We start from the raw sequence: 16,873 nt of genomic DNA on the forward strand, positions 1-16,873 counted from the left end.
TACAAAAGGGATTGGGCCACTTTGCTGCACCTTTGTTACTTTCTACTTGCTACGAATCATCTTACCACACAAATATATGTTACCAATAATTTCAGTGCTTGCAGAGAATACCTTGCTGAAAACCACTTGTCAGATCCTTCTGCTCCTCGTTGGGTTCGACACTCTTACTTATAGAAAGGACTACGATAGATCCCCTACACTTGTGGATCATCAGCTACCTCCTTCATCGCCAAGTCGGCGTCCTTATCTACCTCGCACCCCTCACGATATAATTCTTCCTGGCATTCTGCCACAGCTCGCTCCGCCCGCGGCTGGGTCTCCAGGAAACGAGTTGGCCTCACAAGGCAATAAGACTCAAGGCAAAAAGTTGGGGCTGGTGCCAATGGACGCCGATGAAACATAACCAACAAAAGACCAAGATGCATACCAAATAAGATCTCGTCGACTTCATAAAAGAGCTCGAGCGCGGCGGCCGCCTCTCGCTCCGCTCTCACCTTGACTGCCTTTGCCCTACGCAGCTTCTCTTTGAGCCGGGCAACTTTGGCACGGAGGGTCTCTGCCTCCTACCCGATTATGGCCGATGCCCGCAACGCCGCCTCCATCGCTGCTGCCTCCTACTAGAGCGCCCCGGTGAGCCGCTCCACCTCTCCGCATGGGCGGTCTTCAGCTAATCTACGGTGGCCCGCTCGGCCTCGAGTTCCCTCCCTAGCCGGCCGTGGTTACTGGAGTCCTCGTCATGCCTATCTCGGATGCCCTCGAGTGAGCGATGCAACTCCGTTGCTTCAATCTCGGGGAGAGCTACATGTGCATCAAAGCACTGCTCAGCAGCCGGCTCGACAAGAACACACCAAAAGCAAAGAAGATTTGGCCCAGCTGCTGCACAGCCATGTAGCCGGCCTAAATCTCGGGGACTACACCCAGTGTGTGTGTTCCTGCGCACCCACCACTCTAAGACGTACCTTGGGCTTTCAGCAGCTCCACCATACGGAGGTCAAGATCCTTCCGGACACTGAAGTAGGATTTCTTGCTGAACTTGCACAACTCGACTGACTCCTTAAAGAGCGCATCGCGCTTCGCCATGTCAGCCTATGAAGAAACCACATGAGAAGTTAAAATACAGAAGAAGATTTGGCCGGCTACTGCGCAGGTGGCCTGAATCTTGAGGACTACAACCAGTGGGTGCGCTTACGACCCCCACTGAAAATCATATGCAAAAAAGAATTTAAAATGCCCACGTCAACCGACATCTCCACCAGCTGGAAGTTGCTCACCGCTGACTGGGCAAATCCGGCTATCCCATGGTGTGACTTCGCCATCACATCCGCCGCCGCACCCGACATGATGGCCCGCGTGCGAGTCGAAGAACTTGTTCCGGTCGATTCCGGGACGTGGCTCAGCTTCAGCCACTCCCCCATCTTAGCGGACATCGATCGGCCCACTCGATCAGCCCCGCCGGTGCCACACACCCGGCGCCTCCACATTCGGCCGCGCTGACGAAGTGAACAGGGCCTGGTCGACACCGCCCCTGGCCTCAGACACTGCCCTACGCCACGGCTCGGACACCGGACTTAGCACCTCCTCCTCCACCACCGGCTCTATAGCTAGCGCCACCTCCATCTCCGGGGTCTGCTCAGGGGTCTGCTCCAGGGCCGGCTCCTGGCACGGTCCACACATTGTGGCAAGGCATCCGGGGCATGATCCTCAGGGGTCACCGGCATCGTGGTGTCACTCATCGCCTTGGCCGAAGGGCCGCTCGAGGCAGCCACCTTGACCAACACCTTGGCCACACGAAGTTGGGTGGCACGCTCCCTTTCGAGCCGCGGCGTGGCCGCGTGCTCCACGGCCAGTTTCGCGACACTCTCACCCTAAGACCCAATGGGGCCGGTGGCGGGAGTTCAATGGCCTCGCTGCCAAGAAGGAAAGAAAAGGGCACGAGCTCAATATCGCAAATTAGAGGCAAAACAAAAGGAGAGCACGGGTTGCAAAGAAAACTTACCCCGACACGAGGGGGGTCAGAAGGCCGCTACGCCTTGACGCCCTCTGCACTGGTGGACGGCGTCTGGCGGCCGCACGGTCGACCGAGCCTTCTTGGCGGCGGAGGCAGTCGACGGTCATTTGACCGGCACCTTCTCCATGCATCACTCCACCGCCGTTTGGCAAGGGCCAGCTGCCCCGTAGTCGAGTGGTTCACAGCCGGGAGCTCCTTGATCCCTCCTCGACGGCAGCACCGGGGCGGCATTGCTGTCAGAGGTGGCGAATCCACCATCCACACATCGTCATCATCATTGTCGGTCCAATCCTTCAAAATCACGTTGGGGCAGGACTCAGCAGATGGTCCAGCCTCGCGTGGCAGCGTGACCTGGAGCCTCCACCTCATCCTCCTCCGCCTCCGGCACTTCCGAATCCATGGGGGTGGCAGAGTCGTCTCAGTCCGACTCGTAGTCCTCAGAGTCGGAGTCCTCCTTGTTTGTCGCAAACGTATGCGGTTTCGGACCGTCTGACGTCTGTTGGCGGCTATAAAGCTGAAAAGAGAGCGACCACACATCAGCCACCACATCAAGAAATCAAGTGCAACTCGTGCTAGTCCGAACTTATCGCCGGCGCGTGTATGTTGCGGCAGAATGACTCCATGCTGAATCATCATCCCTCCACATCCATCTTGAATTCGGTAATGGCGTTTACCCTGGTGGCTATCTTGCCCGGTGCCAACTCGATGGTCGACAACCAGCATGGGTCCTTCTGGAGACCCATGTCATAGATTCAGTGCGACTGCTCCTGCAGCAGCTGCACCTGGCAAGAGATGAAGGCCGCCACCACATCTGGGGGCAGCAGCCCAAGGGAGGCCCTGAGGTGCTTCACCTCGGCCACGACTGTCGTGACCTTGTTGTTGCGTACCTCAACGTCCATGTTCAAGCTAATCGGTGGCTCGTTGGTGAACGTCAGTGGTTGACCCAGTCTCGCCCTTTCCCGATGCTGCGGACGTAGGAAAACGACCGCTGCCACTTCTTGAAGGAGTCGATCAGCTTCATGCGCGGGAATAACGTGCTTCACCGAGCGTACACCTTCGCGCGACTGCAAGAATACAATACCTCATCGTTCTTCTGCGCTTGGAAATGGAAGAACAAACAGAACAAAGAAGAAAAGGGCCAGAAGCCCCAGTACCCCTCACATAGAATGTCGTAGCACGCGATGTACAACACCAAATTGGGCCACAGATAATGCATCTGGAGCCCATAGAACTCCAAGAACTGCCGCATGAAGCAACTTGTTGGCAACTCGAAAACGACGATGAAGTGAGTCCCGAACACCTCACGCTCGCCGGAACGCGGCTCCAACACGCGCACCTCCACCAGCTCCTCCGACGGGATCCTGCGTGTCTGCCAGAGTTAGTCGATGTGGGCCTCCGTGATCATGGAGCCCTCCCATGAGCCGGCAGGCGATGCAGCCATCTTTGCGTTCATCAACGGCGGGGCAGAGAAGAATAAGTTGGAGAAACATCGCCCTAGTGGATCGACTGCAGGAGAGCGCCATGGGCGCGTGGAGGAAGGAACAACAGCGGCGAGCGCAGTTGGCGCATGGAGGGAGGTGACGTGGTGGCTTGCGCTTCGGGCGTGAGGAGGAAGGGCGAACGACGACAATATGTGGTCCAGCACTAGTGTGAGGTGGGAGACGAGGAGTGGGAAGGTTGTTGTGGCGTCGGATTGTCCTCCTCTCACCTTTTAAATCCCATGGAAGAAGTCGGGTGGGATCAATTACGCCCATGCCCCCACTAACCCATGCTGCCCGCACACATTAATCACGTGGGGGATCCCAATCGGTAGCCCGCATCCGCACAAGATCCCGCCTATGGGCTGAGGCCTAGCGGTCTAGGCCTTCGATAGTGTCCTATCGCCTGCGTAGTGGCAGGCCTGCCACCCATGACCGGGTACATATGGAAGATGTGAGCCGGTGTCGAACCCGAAGGGGCATCACGAGACCGCAGGTGCCGCAGCTTCCGGCTGGTCCTCAGTCAGTCATCGTGTTGGCCATCCAACGGCCAGCCGTCTCGCCCACCGGCGCCGGCAGATCCATCAACTCCAATGACGATCAATCTCCGGGGGGGATCCGCTGCCCCCCTTGTCCGGAGGCCTTCGGACCCCAACGGCTTCGAGGGCTACTGATGGGGTAATGGACCCTCGATATACCAAAGTGGAGGAAACCCCACTCCAAGACATTTGGGGGTCGGCTCGCGGCAGGCAGCCCATCTTCCCCTCGTTCTGTTGGCCGGCTGGCCCTAACGGCAGTTGCTGCGTCACCACCCACCCCATCCGCCCGTACTGGTGTACGATGACAAGACAATACCCCTATTAAGGAGCACGTGTGGCTACATGGAGTGCTCATAGGTCCGACGAGGCTACATGGTGTCATGATGCAAGCAGGGCGAGGCTACAAGGCCACGGGTTACTCATGAGGCTGTCCGGGAGAGGCGGTCTTGTAGCAAAGCCTATGCCTACCTACTCCCTGACTACCGGCATGCTAACAACTGGGGCACCTAGTCAGCAGCCCCCGTGCCGGACAAGACTTGACAAACGACGAGCCGTGCGGCTAGCCAGAGATGCTGGTAGCCGGGTCCGATCCCTTGTTTTCCTCACTATTGCACTCCTCCACCTAGCCTATAAAGCCAAACCACAGCCCGAAGAGAGAGCGACTGGATGGCTGACACTCAATCACTCATAACACACTGATACATCCCAAATGTATCTATAATTTCTGTTTGTTCAATGATCTTTTGGGTGACATTGTTATATGCTTTGCTACACTTCTATATCTTTTTACACATATTTGGGCTAATCTACTAACTCAGTGCACCCAGTGCCAATTTCTGTCTACTAACGTCTTTTTTTGGCAGGGACTTTTACCCCAATTACCACAGCCCCAAAAATCCCGAGAAAAATATATAAAAATCAGCGTGACGGAAGCTTCAAGAGGCCACAAGGTGGGCCAAAGGGGAGCCAGGGCCTGCCCAGGCGGCCTCCCTGCGCGGCCCCCTCTTGGTCGCGCCACCAGGTCGCCTGGGTGGGGCCCACCTCCTCTGGTACCCTCCTTCGGCCTATATTTACCTCTCCAAGAGAAAACCCTATCATAACATCGTTCCGCCGCCTCAGTGCTTCTGAGATCAGGAGCGTGAGAAGACCTCTTCCCGGCTCCCTCTCGGAGGGAGGACTGACCTCCGGGAGCTTCTCCACCACCATGGATGCTTCCCAAACGTGCCGTGAGTAGTCCTCCTTGGACCATGAGTCCATGACTAGTAGCTATGTGATGTCTTCTCTCCAATCTTGTGCTTGAGTGTTTAGCCCTTGTGAGTTGCCATACATGATCAAGGCATCTATGTAATTTTCCTGCTATTGCTATGCTTGGTTTGCTGGGATCCGATGGATTATGAGATTATGTTCAGATTGCGATGAGTTATATATTTGGTTCTCCTTTTATATTATGTTGTTGAGTAATTCATGCATGTTCTCCATTGCTTTTTATTGCTTGGGCCGAGTACTAGATTGTAACTCCAAGAGGGAGCCTTATGCATGATTGTGGGTTCATGCCCCGTGATGCCTAGCTTGAGTGACATAAACATGAGAATAGGGGATGTGATGTTGCCACCAGGGAGAAAACAACGGTGCTTGTGACCAAAGTTGCAAGAATTGTTTACCTTACGCAAAGTTCGTTAATGCAGTTGTTCATTGCTTTGAGTTTACACTTTGGGTGGGGCTCGCAACTTAATACCAGTGAGATGTTCGGGATAGATATCTCAAGGTGGATGATTAGAGAGTAGATGATGATGGATAAACGGTCTACTTGTCTTGGTGTACTACCCATTACTTTTGAGCCTCTAACTTTCTAGTAGCATGATTAGCATTGTGGTGCATTTATAATTATGTCAATTGCCCAACTGCAATTTGTTTACCCAGCATAGTTGTTTATCGTCTTTTGGGAGAGAGACATCACTAGTGAACATCATGTGACTCCGGTCCATATTACCACCATTGTTTACATCTCCACCATTTACTGCTTTCATTTACGTTTCCGTTGCAACCACTATCGTTATTCCCGCTTGTGTTTTGATCCTTTGCAAACTACAAGGCCGGAGAGATTGACAACCTCTCTGGACTCAATGGGAGCAAAGTCATTTGTTGTGTGTGTGCAGGTCCACGTCTTCTACTAGCGCCAGAGCAGCGGACACCTACTTGTTGATCCTCGAAGTCCTCCTGGTTCAATAAACCTTACAGTCCCCTTGTAAGGGAAATCTCCTGCTGACTACATATCCACCTTCCACTTGGGGTAACCTACGAGGGGCGAGAAGCATATCCATCAACTCGTCATCAAATAAATTTCTAGCGCCGTCGCTGGGGACTCCATTCTTCAAGATAAGGGAGTTGCACACTATCTTTTACCTTTTCTTTAGTCTTGTTAGTTTTCTTTCTAGTTTTTGGTTTAGAGTCTTATACCAAAAACCACAAAAAAATTAGTTGATTTGCTTTTAGTGGTCCTTTCTGCTTAGTCCAGCATGTTAGGGTTTGATGCTTTGGGGGAATCTGAGGTCCTAGATTTCCATCAAAGGAATGGAGAAAATATGAAGAAGGCTTGGGATAGAATTTCTAAAGCACATAAAAGAATTATGCCTTGGATACCTATCAAAATTGTGCTTAGAAATTTTTATCATGGTCTTTTTATATGGTGTAAACACACTCTTGATATTATAGCTGAAAGAGATTTTTTAGAGCGTGATGAGGCTACAGCTCTTGATATTATACATGGTCTATCTAATTACCTTGTTTATGATCATGGATTTGACACTATTATAGATAGACTTGCTACCACTGAAAGAAGAATAGATGCTCTAGATTTAAGAGAAAGAGAGAAACCCATTGTTGATAAGAAAAAGATTTTGAAAAATAGATGAGGACTAGGAGCCTTTTGTTAGAATTAGCATCTCTAACCAAGACTTCCTTGCTTATTGTGATATGGGATCATGGTTTCTACAATGCCAATAGTTGTTTATGATTCTCTAAGACTTTTAAACATGGTCAATTTTTCATCTTATCATGAACATGCTAATGGGGATATTTCTGAAATCCAGGGAAAGGTAAAAGATGTCCAGGTTACATTCTCCAAAAGGAATGCAACGGTTGATTTCTTCATCTGTAGGCCAAACCAAGGAAACATATTGCTTGGAAAGGACTTCCTTCGAGCCATGAAAGGCTTCATTGATATAGGTTGAGGACACATACGCTTACGTGGGAAAGCGAAAGGTATGTACCCATTCCCTAGGAAAAATAAGGATGAACTTGTTGAGGATCGTTTGAAGGATTTGATGATTCCATTGACTTTGGTGAATTTTGATCCTCCTTTTTTACATCATGCCTAGCTCAAAGGCATAAAAGAAAGCGCTTGTTGGCAGGCAACCCAATTTGTTTTTACCATCAGTTTTAGTGGTCTTGATGCTTGTTACTACTGTAGCAACATCATTGTATCTTTATTTTCAAGCTTTGTGCCAAGTTTTAGCCTCCGATTGCATGAAAGTTCAAAAGTTGTGACATGATGTCCAAAAACAGATTATGTCTGCTTGACAGAAAAATTCACCAAAAATCACCAGATCATTTTTTTGATCTGAATGTATTTGACAGTATACTCTACATAATTGTATTTCTGGCATCTCTTCTGAGTTTTTTGATTTGAGTTGCAGAAGTGCTCCGAAAAAATTATTTACTACCTGTTGTTCTGTTTTTCCCGGATTCTGCCATGTTTTGTGTTTTCATCATTTTGCAAATCTTAAGCTTGCTTTTCCTTTGCAAAAACCTTTTGGCAATCTTGAGAAATAGTAGCTTTTCATGAAAATCTTTATTTCCAGTAGAGAATAAATTATATTATTATGGGCACTAACCACTCTAATCAGCTTATGATGAGTTTCTATGAAGGGAGTTTTCAAGTATGCGATGGAAGATGATGCAAGAAGATCCAGGAGTGTCAAGCGCTCAAGCTTCGGGATTCCCCCATGCACCCCCAAGAAATATTCAAGGATACTCAAGCGTCTAAGCTTGGGGATGCCCCCATGCATCCCCTTCTCCATCAACAATCGTCATTTTGTCCTTCTCCATGCTATACTTTTATCACTTCACATGTTATGTGCTATGCTTGCAGCGTCCCCCTCTTTACTTTTTAGTTTGTTTTAGTTTTGCTTGCTATTCATAACAAGTCGGAACCTAGCCTTCTTTGTTTCGGAGATAAACACGCTCCACTCCACCCTAGAACACAACATAGGTTTTCATGCTTATCTTTTTTGTGTCTTCTTTATCTTTTCATAGTTGTTGTCATGCTTAGCTCTTAGTTTTCATGCTTTATCTTTTTAAGAGCTTTTACTTAGGTTGCTTTTGGAACTCTCTTGAGTTATCATGCTCATCTTGTTTAGAGAGTTGGCATGTTGCACTGAGTCGTGTGTCTTGCATGAGTAGGTAATTGAGGTTGCTATTTAAGTATAGTAGTAACTTGCAATAGTTTTGAGGTATTGATTTGATTAATGTTTGGACTATTGGTGTCAAAAGCTTGAGCCTATTAGTGATAGGTGTCGTATTTTGGGAAATCCGTGTGTATTTTCAAAAACTAAAAAAATACTTGAGAACTGTAGCTATTAGATTGATCGCTAACCTCTGGAGGGGTTGTAATATATATAGTACCCTCACATTACCATGGGTCGAGGATGCGCAAGGATAACCAAACCCCCAAACATTCCTCCTAGGGGTACTTGTCTCTTTGTGAATTTCCTGACAGGATAGAGAGTTATCAATAATAAGTGCATGAGTTCTTTGGACTAATGCGAGTATTCGATTGTTGGCACTTCCACCATCCATATTTTGCTAGCCTCTTCGGTACCGTGCATTGCCCTTTCTCATCTTGAGAGTTGGTGCAAACTTCGTCGATGCATCCAAACCCTTGGCATGATACGCTCTGTCATCATAAGCCTCATTATATCTTTCCTCAAAACAGCCACCATACCTACCTATTAAGGCATTTCCATAGATTTCCGAGATACACTGCCATGCAACATCCACCATCTCATCACTTGATCTTCATGTCATACATGCTTTTCCTTGATCGAGGAGCCGCGTGCTAGTTGTGCCTTGCCCTTATTATTGCTACATGATGCGCTAGTTTCATTGCATATCCTGCTACACTGTCAGAGGCATACATTTGCATACATCATGATAGTTTTCATTTGTCTTTATTATGAGTACTTCTTATAAAGTGTGAATATCTTATTTTTATTTTTATTCTTGTAAAATATAGATTGTTTCCCTTAAGTGAGGAAAAGATCCCAAAGAGGAAAAAATAAAATATCGCAAAGAGGACAAATGAGAGATAAATAGAAAGAGCCAAAGAGGCCACAAAAAAATAAAGAAAAATGCAGAAAAAGAAATAAAAAGAGAGAAGGGGGAAACACTACTATTCCTTTTGAAAGATCCACACTCGTACTCCATTGTTATATTTGTACTACATAGAGATTGTCATTAATGCATAACTATGTGGGGACCCTTACACTATAGAACTTGTCTTGTATATTCTAGTGATGAGCCTCCTCAAATGAGCTCTAGGTCTTCATGAGCAAGCAAGTTGGATGCACCCCCACTAGTTCCATTGGAGATCTTACCTTAGCTCATATGTGCATCCGTTGGATGGGAATCCCTACTCCTCACATCATATCTATCATTTGGCTTTCTCTCGCGTATGATTGTCCCCATTGATGTGAGTGTTTCACACCTTTTTCTCTTCCTTCCCCATCATTATTATCTTTCCATCTTAAGTGCCAACATATATTGCTTGGGCTCATCCATTGCATGTGTGCTTGAAGTCGAAAGGGAGAGAATCATTTTGACTTGTGCCTGACTAGTGGTCTGGGGATGAGTCAAAATAAGATTTCGAAGGAGACCAAGTGTGAAGTTTTAGTAGATTGAGTTCTCAATTAATAAAAAAATATGTTCTAAACCCATCTCCAACTTCTTGCACGCAAACACCATTTGGAGAAATTCGAGTCACGGATAGCGGGAGCTCTTGCACCTTTATGTTCTTACTTTGCTAATTTCAATACTAGATATAGACTCTTGCTTGTTATTGTCTTGACTTGAATTGCATATCTTACTTGCTTTACTTTGAAGTTCTTATATGTGTGTTAGCATGTCACCATAGAAATTATTTGTGTTATCATTTACCTACTCGAGGACGAGCAGGAATTAAGCTTAGGGATGTTGATACGTCCCAAAGCTATCTATAATTTCTGTTTGTTCCATGATCTTTTGTCACACCCTGTTTTCACTACCACTTTTTCTTGTAACTCAAAAATCCGAGTTTATTAAAAAAATCAAAACTATGGTTGTGAGTGCCATGATTTTCATTGTGTGCTTGTATGCTTGAACATGTGATATCACAAACCACATTTCTCATGACTTAATTATTTTCAAAACCTTTTTATTATTTTTGGTTAAAGTAAAACCCTGTTTGGGGATTGCACTACAAGTCCTTAATGGCAAGAAGTGTTCTTAGCCAAAGTAGGTGATCTGGTTCTAGCACCACTTTAGAGCATCAAGACCAAAAAATAATTATTTTATAAATTATTTTTCTAATTTAATTGCATGTCCCGTTCTAAGGCCAGAAATGGTATTCCTATATGGGAAAATACCTTTCTGCCCTAGAAAAATCTGAGAAAAATTGGAGATGATCAGAAGGACATATATTTTCCATACATAAGATTTTCAACCCCTATTTATATTATTAATATTTGAGTAAAACCCTGAAACCCTTTTTGTCTGTTTTGACGTTTTGAAATATTTCCAAAGGAAATATTCTTAAAAAATTCCTAGAAAATTCCAGTGGTATCCCTAAGCCATATTTGGTGCCCATATAAAATTTCACCTTCATCCAAGGTGATTAAGGGCACAAAATAGTTGCAAAACCCCTTCTATCTAGATTGAAGTTAGAGTAAGTCTACATAGCAAAGTTTGTCCAATGGAGTTGAAACTTTGTGTAACACCCTGGATTTTGCCCATTTCTTTTTCTTTGATTTTTTTATCTGGATTTAGCTTTTCTATAGTTTGATAATTTTGAAACCAAAAAGGATTACCCTTGATTTCTTTTTCTTATTTGATTGCCAATCTTCAAACCACCCCAAGACCTAGCCATTTCCATCTTGAGCCAACCCCAAGATTATTTTCCATGGGAATATTCCTCTTTCTTTTAAAGGAATAATCCTGTTTGCCTTGAGTTGTGAAGCAACCCCAATTTATATCTCTCCAAAAATTCCCAAATAATTCTCATAAGTCCATTGGGTCATATCTTCCTCACATATGACAAAATATTTCCTTGCCAAGTTCCAAAAAATAATTCCTTTTCTGATTTTGCCCTATCTGTCAACTTATGAAGCAAGTACCCATTTTATTTGCTTGATGGCTCTCAAAATTTGTGGACACTCTTTCCTATCCATATCATTGCCTCATGCCAACATTCAACTCAAATTAGCTAGTGAATATTTCTTGGCAAATTTCCAAAGTTTCTAATCCAGAAGGAGCTTTGTGAAGCAAGTGCTAGCTTGGAGTGTTAAAATGAGTTGAATCTTTGCCATCATCTCAATATGCTCAAATAATGCCTCTCCACCAAATTTAAGCATCACACCTTCAACCATGTGACCATAGCATGAGATATTTGTCTGTAGTTATTATTTGGATTTGTGAGGCAACTATATTTTATATTGCTCCATAAATTCTGAAATTTTACGAGGACATTCCCTTATCTATAAAACCATGCTAAACCAATTTTGAGCTCATTTTAGCTAGCCAATTATTCCGAGTAATTTTTCTAAGTTTCTGTCCAGTGAGAAACTGTATGAAGGAAGTGCCACTTGGGCTTATCAAGATGGCATGAATTTTAGACAGCATCCTCACATGTCCAAAATATTCATATTCTCCAAGTTTGAGCTCAATCCAAGCATGTATGTGAGTGCCACATCAAAATTCCTATTCTGGACTAGATTGGTGAATTCCAAAGCAACTATATTAAATCTTGATCCTCTTATTCTCAAACTTCACAGGTTTGTAGTCCCTCCTACCCTAAGCCTCCTAGACATAACCTTTTGACATTATCTCTTTCCTGTTGACCACAGTGTCAGTGCCAAGGTGGCAACAACAATCTTGTGGTGAAGTCTCCCATCACCCGAGTGCTTGCTTTTGTGATCCATCACCTCCAAGCTGCCTTGGGGACCAAGGACTTCACCCCATGCAAGGTGTGCCAGCCCCTCTTGTCTCCTCAGCAACAGTGCGCGTGGTGACCACGCCTGTGGCATGCAATAACCGTGCTCTGTGCAGTGGAGCCCCTCGGCCTCGTCGGTTTTTCCTCTCCCCCAAGCTCTCGTCGTGTCCAACAGCTCCCCATCGCCATCCTCTTCCTCCTGGAGCCCTCTCCCCCTCTCAAGCCCTTCCTGAGCGACGTTGTAGCCGTACCCGTGATGTCGCCATCCCTGTCGCCGTCGCGTCCCGTCGCCGAGCTCTCCCGAGCCTTCTCGAGCTGGCTTGAGCTGTCTCAGCCCCTCCTAGAAGCTCCCCGAGGCCGCAAGCTGCCAGCCCCGACGCTGTGGAGCAACAGGGAGTGGCTAAGGCCGCCACGGCGGCCGAGCTCATCCGCTCGCCGTTGACCGACTATTTATAGCCCTCCCTGGAGCCCTTTGAGCCCACTGGGAGCCTCCTCTCTCTCTTCCGCTCCTTCCCAGCCTCCTGCCCAAGCTCGAGGAGCTCTGCTCGCCCCCAATCGCCGCCATGGCCGCCGCCCTCTCCGGCCTAAATTCGCGCAGAATAGAGCTTCTCCCTTCTCCATTGTTCGTCCTATGGGACCCTCACAATGCAGCCGGAGCTTCCCCGACCCCAGACCCTCCTCTCCGGTGTTGTGTCGCTCGCCCAATGGTCACCCGAGCCGGCCGTCTGCCATGGACGAAGGGAAGCTTGCTCCAGTCATCCTCGGTGAGCACGCATGGCGGGGGCAAATGCCCCGTCTTTCCCCGAGTCCGCCGGTGGTCCCAGCTCTGTCGGAGATGGCCGGAGCCGCCGGGGAGAGTCACCGGAGCACGTCGTCCACACCTCCCTGCTTTGTTCTATCGGGGGGAAGGCAGGAGGAGGAAGAAGAAGATGGGGGGATGAGAGAGAAGGGCGTGGGCCCGAGGCGTCAGTGGCCCAGAGGCCGGCCCCGCCGCTGCTGACTGGATTAAGTGGAGGCGCCCGGCCCCAAAATACGTTTCCCTTTTGGGAAACGTATTCCTCCGAAGACGCTTTCATATTTTCAGCCACGGACCTGTTTGAAGAAGTCTCTTTTGTAGATTGGTCCCTGAACTTCATCAGGTCATAACTTTTTATCCGTGACTCCGATTCCGGTGATTCCAAAGCCCACATCTTCGTCTCGTCGATCCCGACAAGATGGTGTCATTTACGCCATGTGATCACATAGTGGAAAATGACCATGTTGCCCTTGCCGTAATCAGCCCCCTCCGAGAGAGAACTGTTTCCGACGATTCATTCTGCAAGTTTCTCGCACTTCTTTCCGGTGGTTTCCCCCATCCCAGGCAGGCCACAACTCTCATTTCTTAATCGCACTTCAATATCGTAGTTTCATTAACTACTTCAATAACAAGTATATTTGGTTACCGTCCGTGATTTGAGTAAGCAATGTTGGAGAGACGACTACTATGATGAGTAAGGGATTGTTAGTTACTAGTGTCTTACATGCTAGTCGATGCCACGATGTTGAGATTATTGTCTATGATTATTTTATCTGAAAATTTATAGATACGGATTAACATTAGTGGTTGCGTTTATCGGTCATTGGATTGCTATGACACCGGAGTGTCAGCTATGATATATTATTCAGGATGAGATAACCTAGTTGGTTGATCGGAGTTACATGTCCGGGCATTATCATACAACCATATTTGACGGTATGTGACGGCCTTGACTTGAGCTGTTCGTGTGATTGCTCTCACCGGTACCTCCAAAGAGGGAGGGTTATGCACGCGTGCTACCTTGGCTCTGTAGGCGGTGATAAACATGTGAGCCAGTTGAGTTGTTTTTGCCGGCGTCCACGTTTGGGACAGATATGTTTGCCCACGACGGTGGCAGGTGCCATGAGGACACAGGTGTCATGAGGACACAGGGCCACCCAGGGCAAGACTCTAGAGGAGAGTGGTTGCCGGTGGTACGATGAAAGGATCACGGTTCAGGCAAGTTTCGTTGGAGCAATGTTGGTCCACCCGAATGGGATCTCGAGGTTAGTGTCCCAGAGTGTGGGTAAAGTGTGCAACCTCTAGAGAGTGTCAAACCTATTCGAATAGCCGTGTCCACGGTATTGGACAGCCCGACCAGACCTCTGTATATGATCAACCGTATCTATGATAGTACTGATGGAAGAACTTGTCTGAGTATGTTACAGTTGGGCATCGTGCCCGTGATAAGTCTTGGTATTCATCTTGTGGATACTCGCTACAGGATCTTGGTAAGATCACATGAGTTGGTATCACCCGAGCATGGTGGGAGTAGCCTGGTATAGTTAGTTTTCTACCACTGCTTTAGTAATAACAACCTTTTACTTAATCTTGATTGATATGATGTTGTCTTGCCTTAATGCTAATGTTTGTTGTGAGCTTGCGAGTATATTCAAAGTACTCACCTGGCTTGTCATGCCAGTTTGCAGGTCATGCCTTGATTGTTTGATTGTCGAAGATTCCGAGTTGCGAGCTAGGATGCGCGTTCCAGCCAGAGTCCCTAAGGAGTGGAGTTCATCACATTGGTAGTTGTTCTCCTGCTAGCATAGGATTTATCGTAGGCAGGTGTAGTATCGCCAAGGCGATGTAATCTAGGTATTCTTGTAAGCTGATTTGTTCTGAGCCAATGGTTCCGTATTCCAGAAGACTGGTCCTTGGGCTGGAATACGGGGCGTTCCGGTTTCCTCTGAACCGGGGTGCCACAAGAGTTGGTATCAGAGCAGGTCTGGCTGTAGGACGTCCTAGACCGCGTGAACGTTAGCAACCGGTAGTACAGGATCCAGTTTGTTTGCTGCACTTGTTTGTTGCATTTGATTGTGCATAGCATGCATATAGACTAGATATGCTATTACTAATGATGGATCTCGTGAGTGTAAGTGGCATCGGTTTGGATTCACCCCGTGCACTCTCCAGCCAGCTTTCTTATTCCTTGGTGTGGTGTCACCTTTGCTTCAGCGGAGTGATGCCAAGGTGCCTGGTGATGTCGATCCTTTATCGGATTGATGCACTGGTACCACACCAATGCTTTCTCTCGAGCCTCCCTATGGTCTCGGTGATAGACATGCTTCTATCTCGGATCTTACCCATCCCTCTAGCTGTATTGGCCACCCTTACTGATCTTGCTTATCAGAAAAAGGGCAATGCCCGCAAGCCCTTCTTTTCATAGTTATCCTTCCCTGCCATTCGTTCGCTCGACGAGTACGGTTTTCCCCGTACGCTTGATGATGACGTGGTCGAGACCCTGTGTTCCGACCCACGATCACCAAGTTCGTCCTTGCCACCGTGTCCGTCCAGCCAGAACCGGTGTAAGCCCCTGTTTGGTGTAGCTTTGTTTACACCGACCCCCTTCCACACATTGATTCACCTTCGTGCACACCGCCACAGCATGTTAGACCGTAGTACCGGAGTTCTTGTGAAATCTTTGTGCTTAAGTAGGAATGCATATCATTGTGGTGAATAGCTGTAAAGTGTGTGCTATTACCGGTATGTGGTTTTGCCGCTTTGTGTTTGTCGTTTGCTTCTTTCTTTCGGCCCTTGGTGTTACTTTTTCCCCCTTATGGAAATTGCTCACCGACATTGGACTCAAAGGAAACAGTGAAGAGCCAGTTATTTGGAAGCTCAGTTCAGCAAGATGGAATTTTTCAACAGGTTGCATTATATCAGGAATGTCGAGCCCGAATTTAAATGGTATCCTGACCAGATGAATTATCAGCATCAAGTATACATCCGTGTAACTTTTTCAGCAACAATCATGGAATCAACAAAAAGGAAGAGATGCGTACAGTTCGAGTCAAAGGTATGATGCATATACACGGTTGAGCCTGTTATGAATAAAATTTGAAATCTACTACCCTACGAATGGAAGACAGAATGAGCCATAAACTTAGTGTCCAGCAAGAAGGTTAGTCGAATACGATATTGCATACAACGAGTGACCGACAACAAGAACATTAAGGAGATATTCATGCACTTAGCTTGCATATGGCAAAAGAATGCTTCAGGTGTAAGAAACCCAGTCGTTCCCCGCAAGCTACCCGACAAGCTTATGGCACAAGATTCAGGTGACCTCCTCAATGTGATACGCGGATCTTTGTTCAAGACACCCATGTTTCTCCAGTAAGACATCACAGCAAACTTCCGACATAAGGTACCAAGTCTTACCCAGCAAGCCTCCAAGGAAGGAAAGCACTTGAGAGATGGTACCCCATGCTTCTTCAAGAAGCTACTCCGATCAAAGCGTCAAGCACAAGCTACCCAGTCTTCCTAGACACGATACTCTGGATGACTTACAACACGAGCTAAGTAAACCTTTGTTGGAAAGGCATCGCATTCTTACTGGTACAAGTTATTCCACCGACAGTTGGCAGCATATCACCGTGCATCTCAAGAATCAAATTCGCAACGGTTGGTCGGAAAGCAAAATAGTCAGTCAAGACACAAGCCTGCTTCAGGAATCAAGCACTCCGCCACATAGACCCAATGTATATGGTGGAAATGCTACCAAGGCCATATGAGTTAATCATACAACGATGACAGCCCGATGAGAATCCG

This window comes from Hordeum vulgare, chromosome 7H (genome assembly GCF_904849725.1).
Source record: "Hordeum vulgare subsp. vulgare chromosome 7H, MorexV3_pseudomolecules_assembly, whole genome shotgun sequence".
Classification (NCBI taxonomy): Eukaryota; Viridiplantae; Streptophyta; class Magnoliopsida; order Poales; family Poaceae; genus Hordeum; species Hordeum vulgare.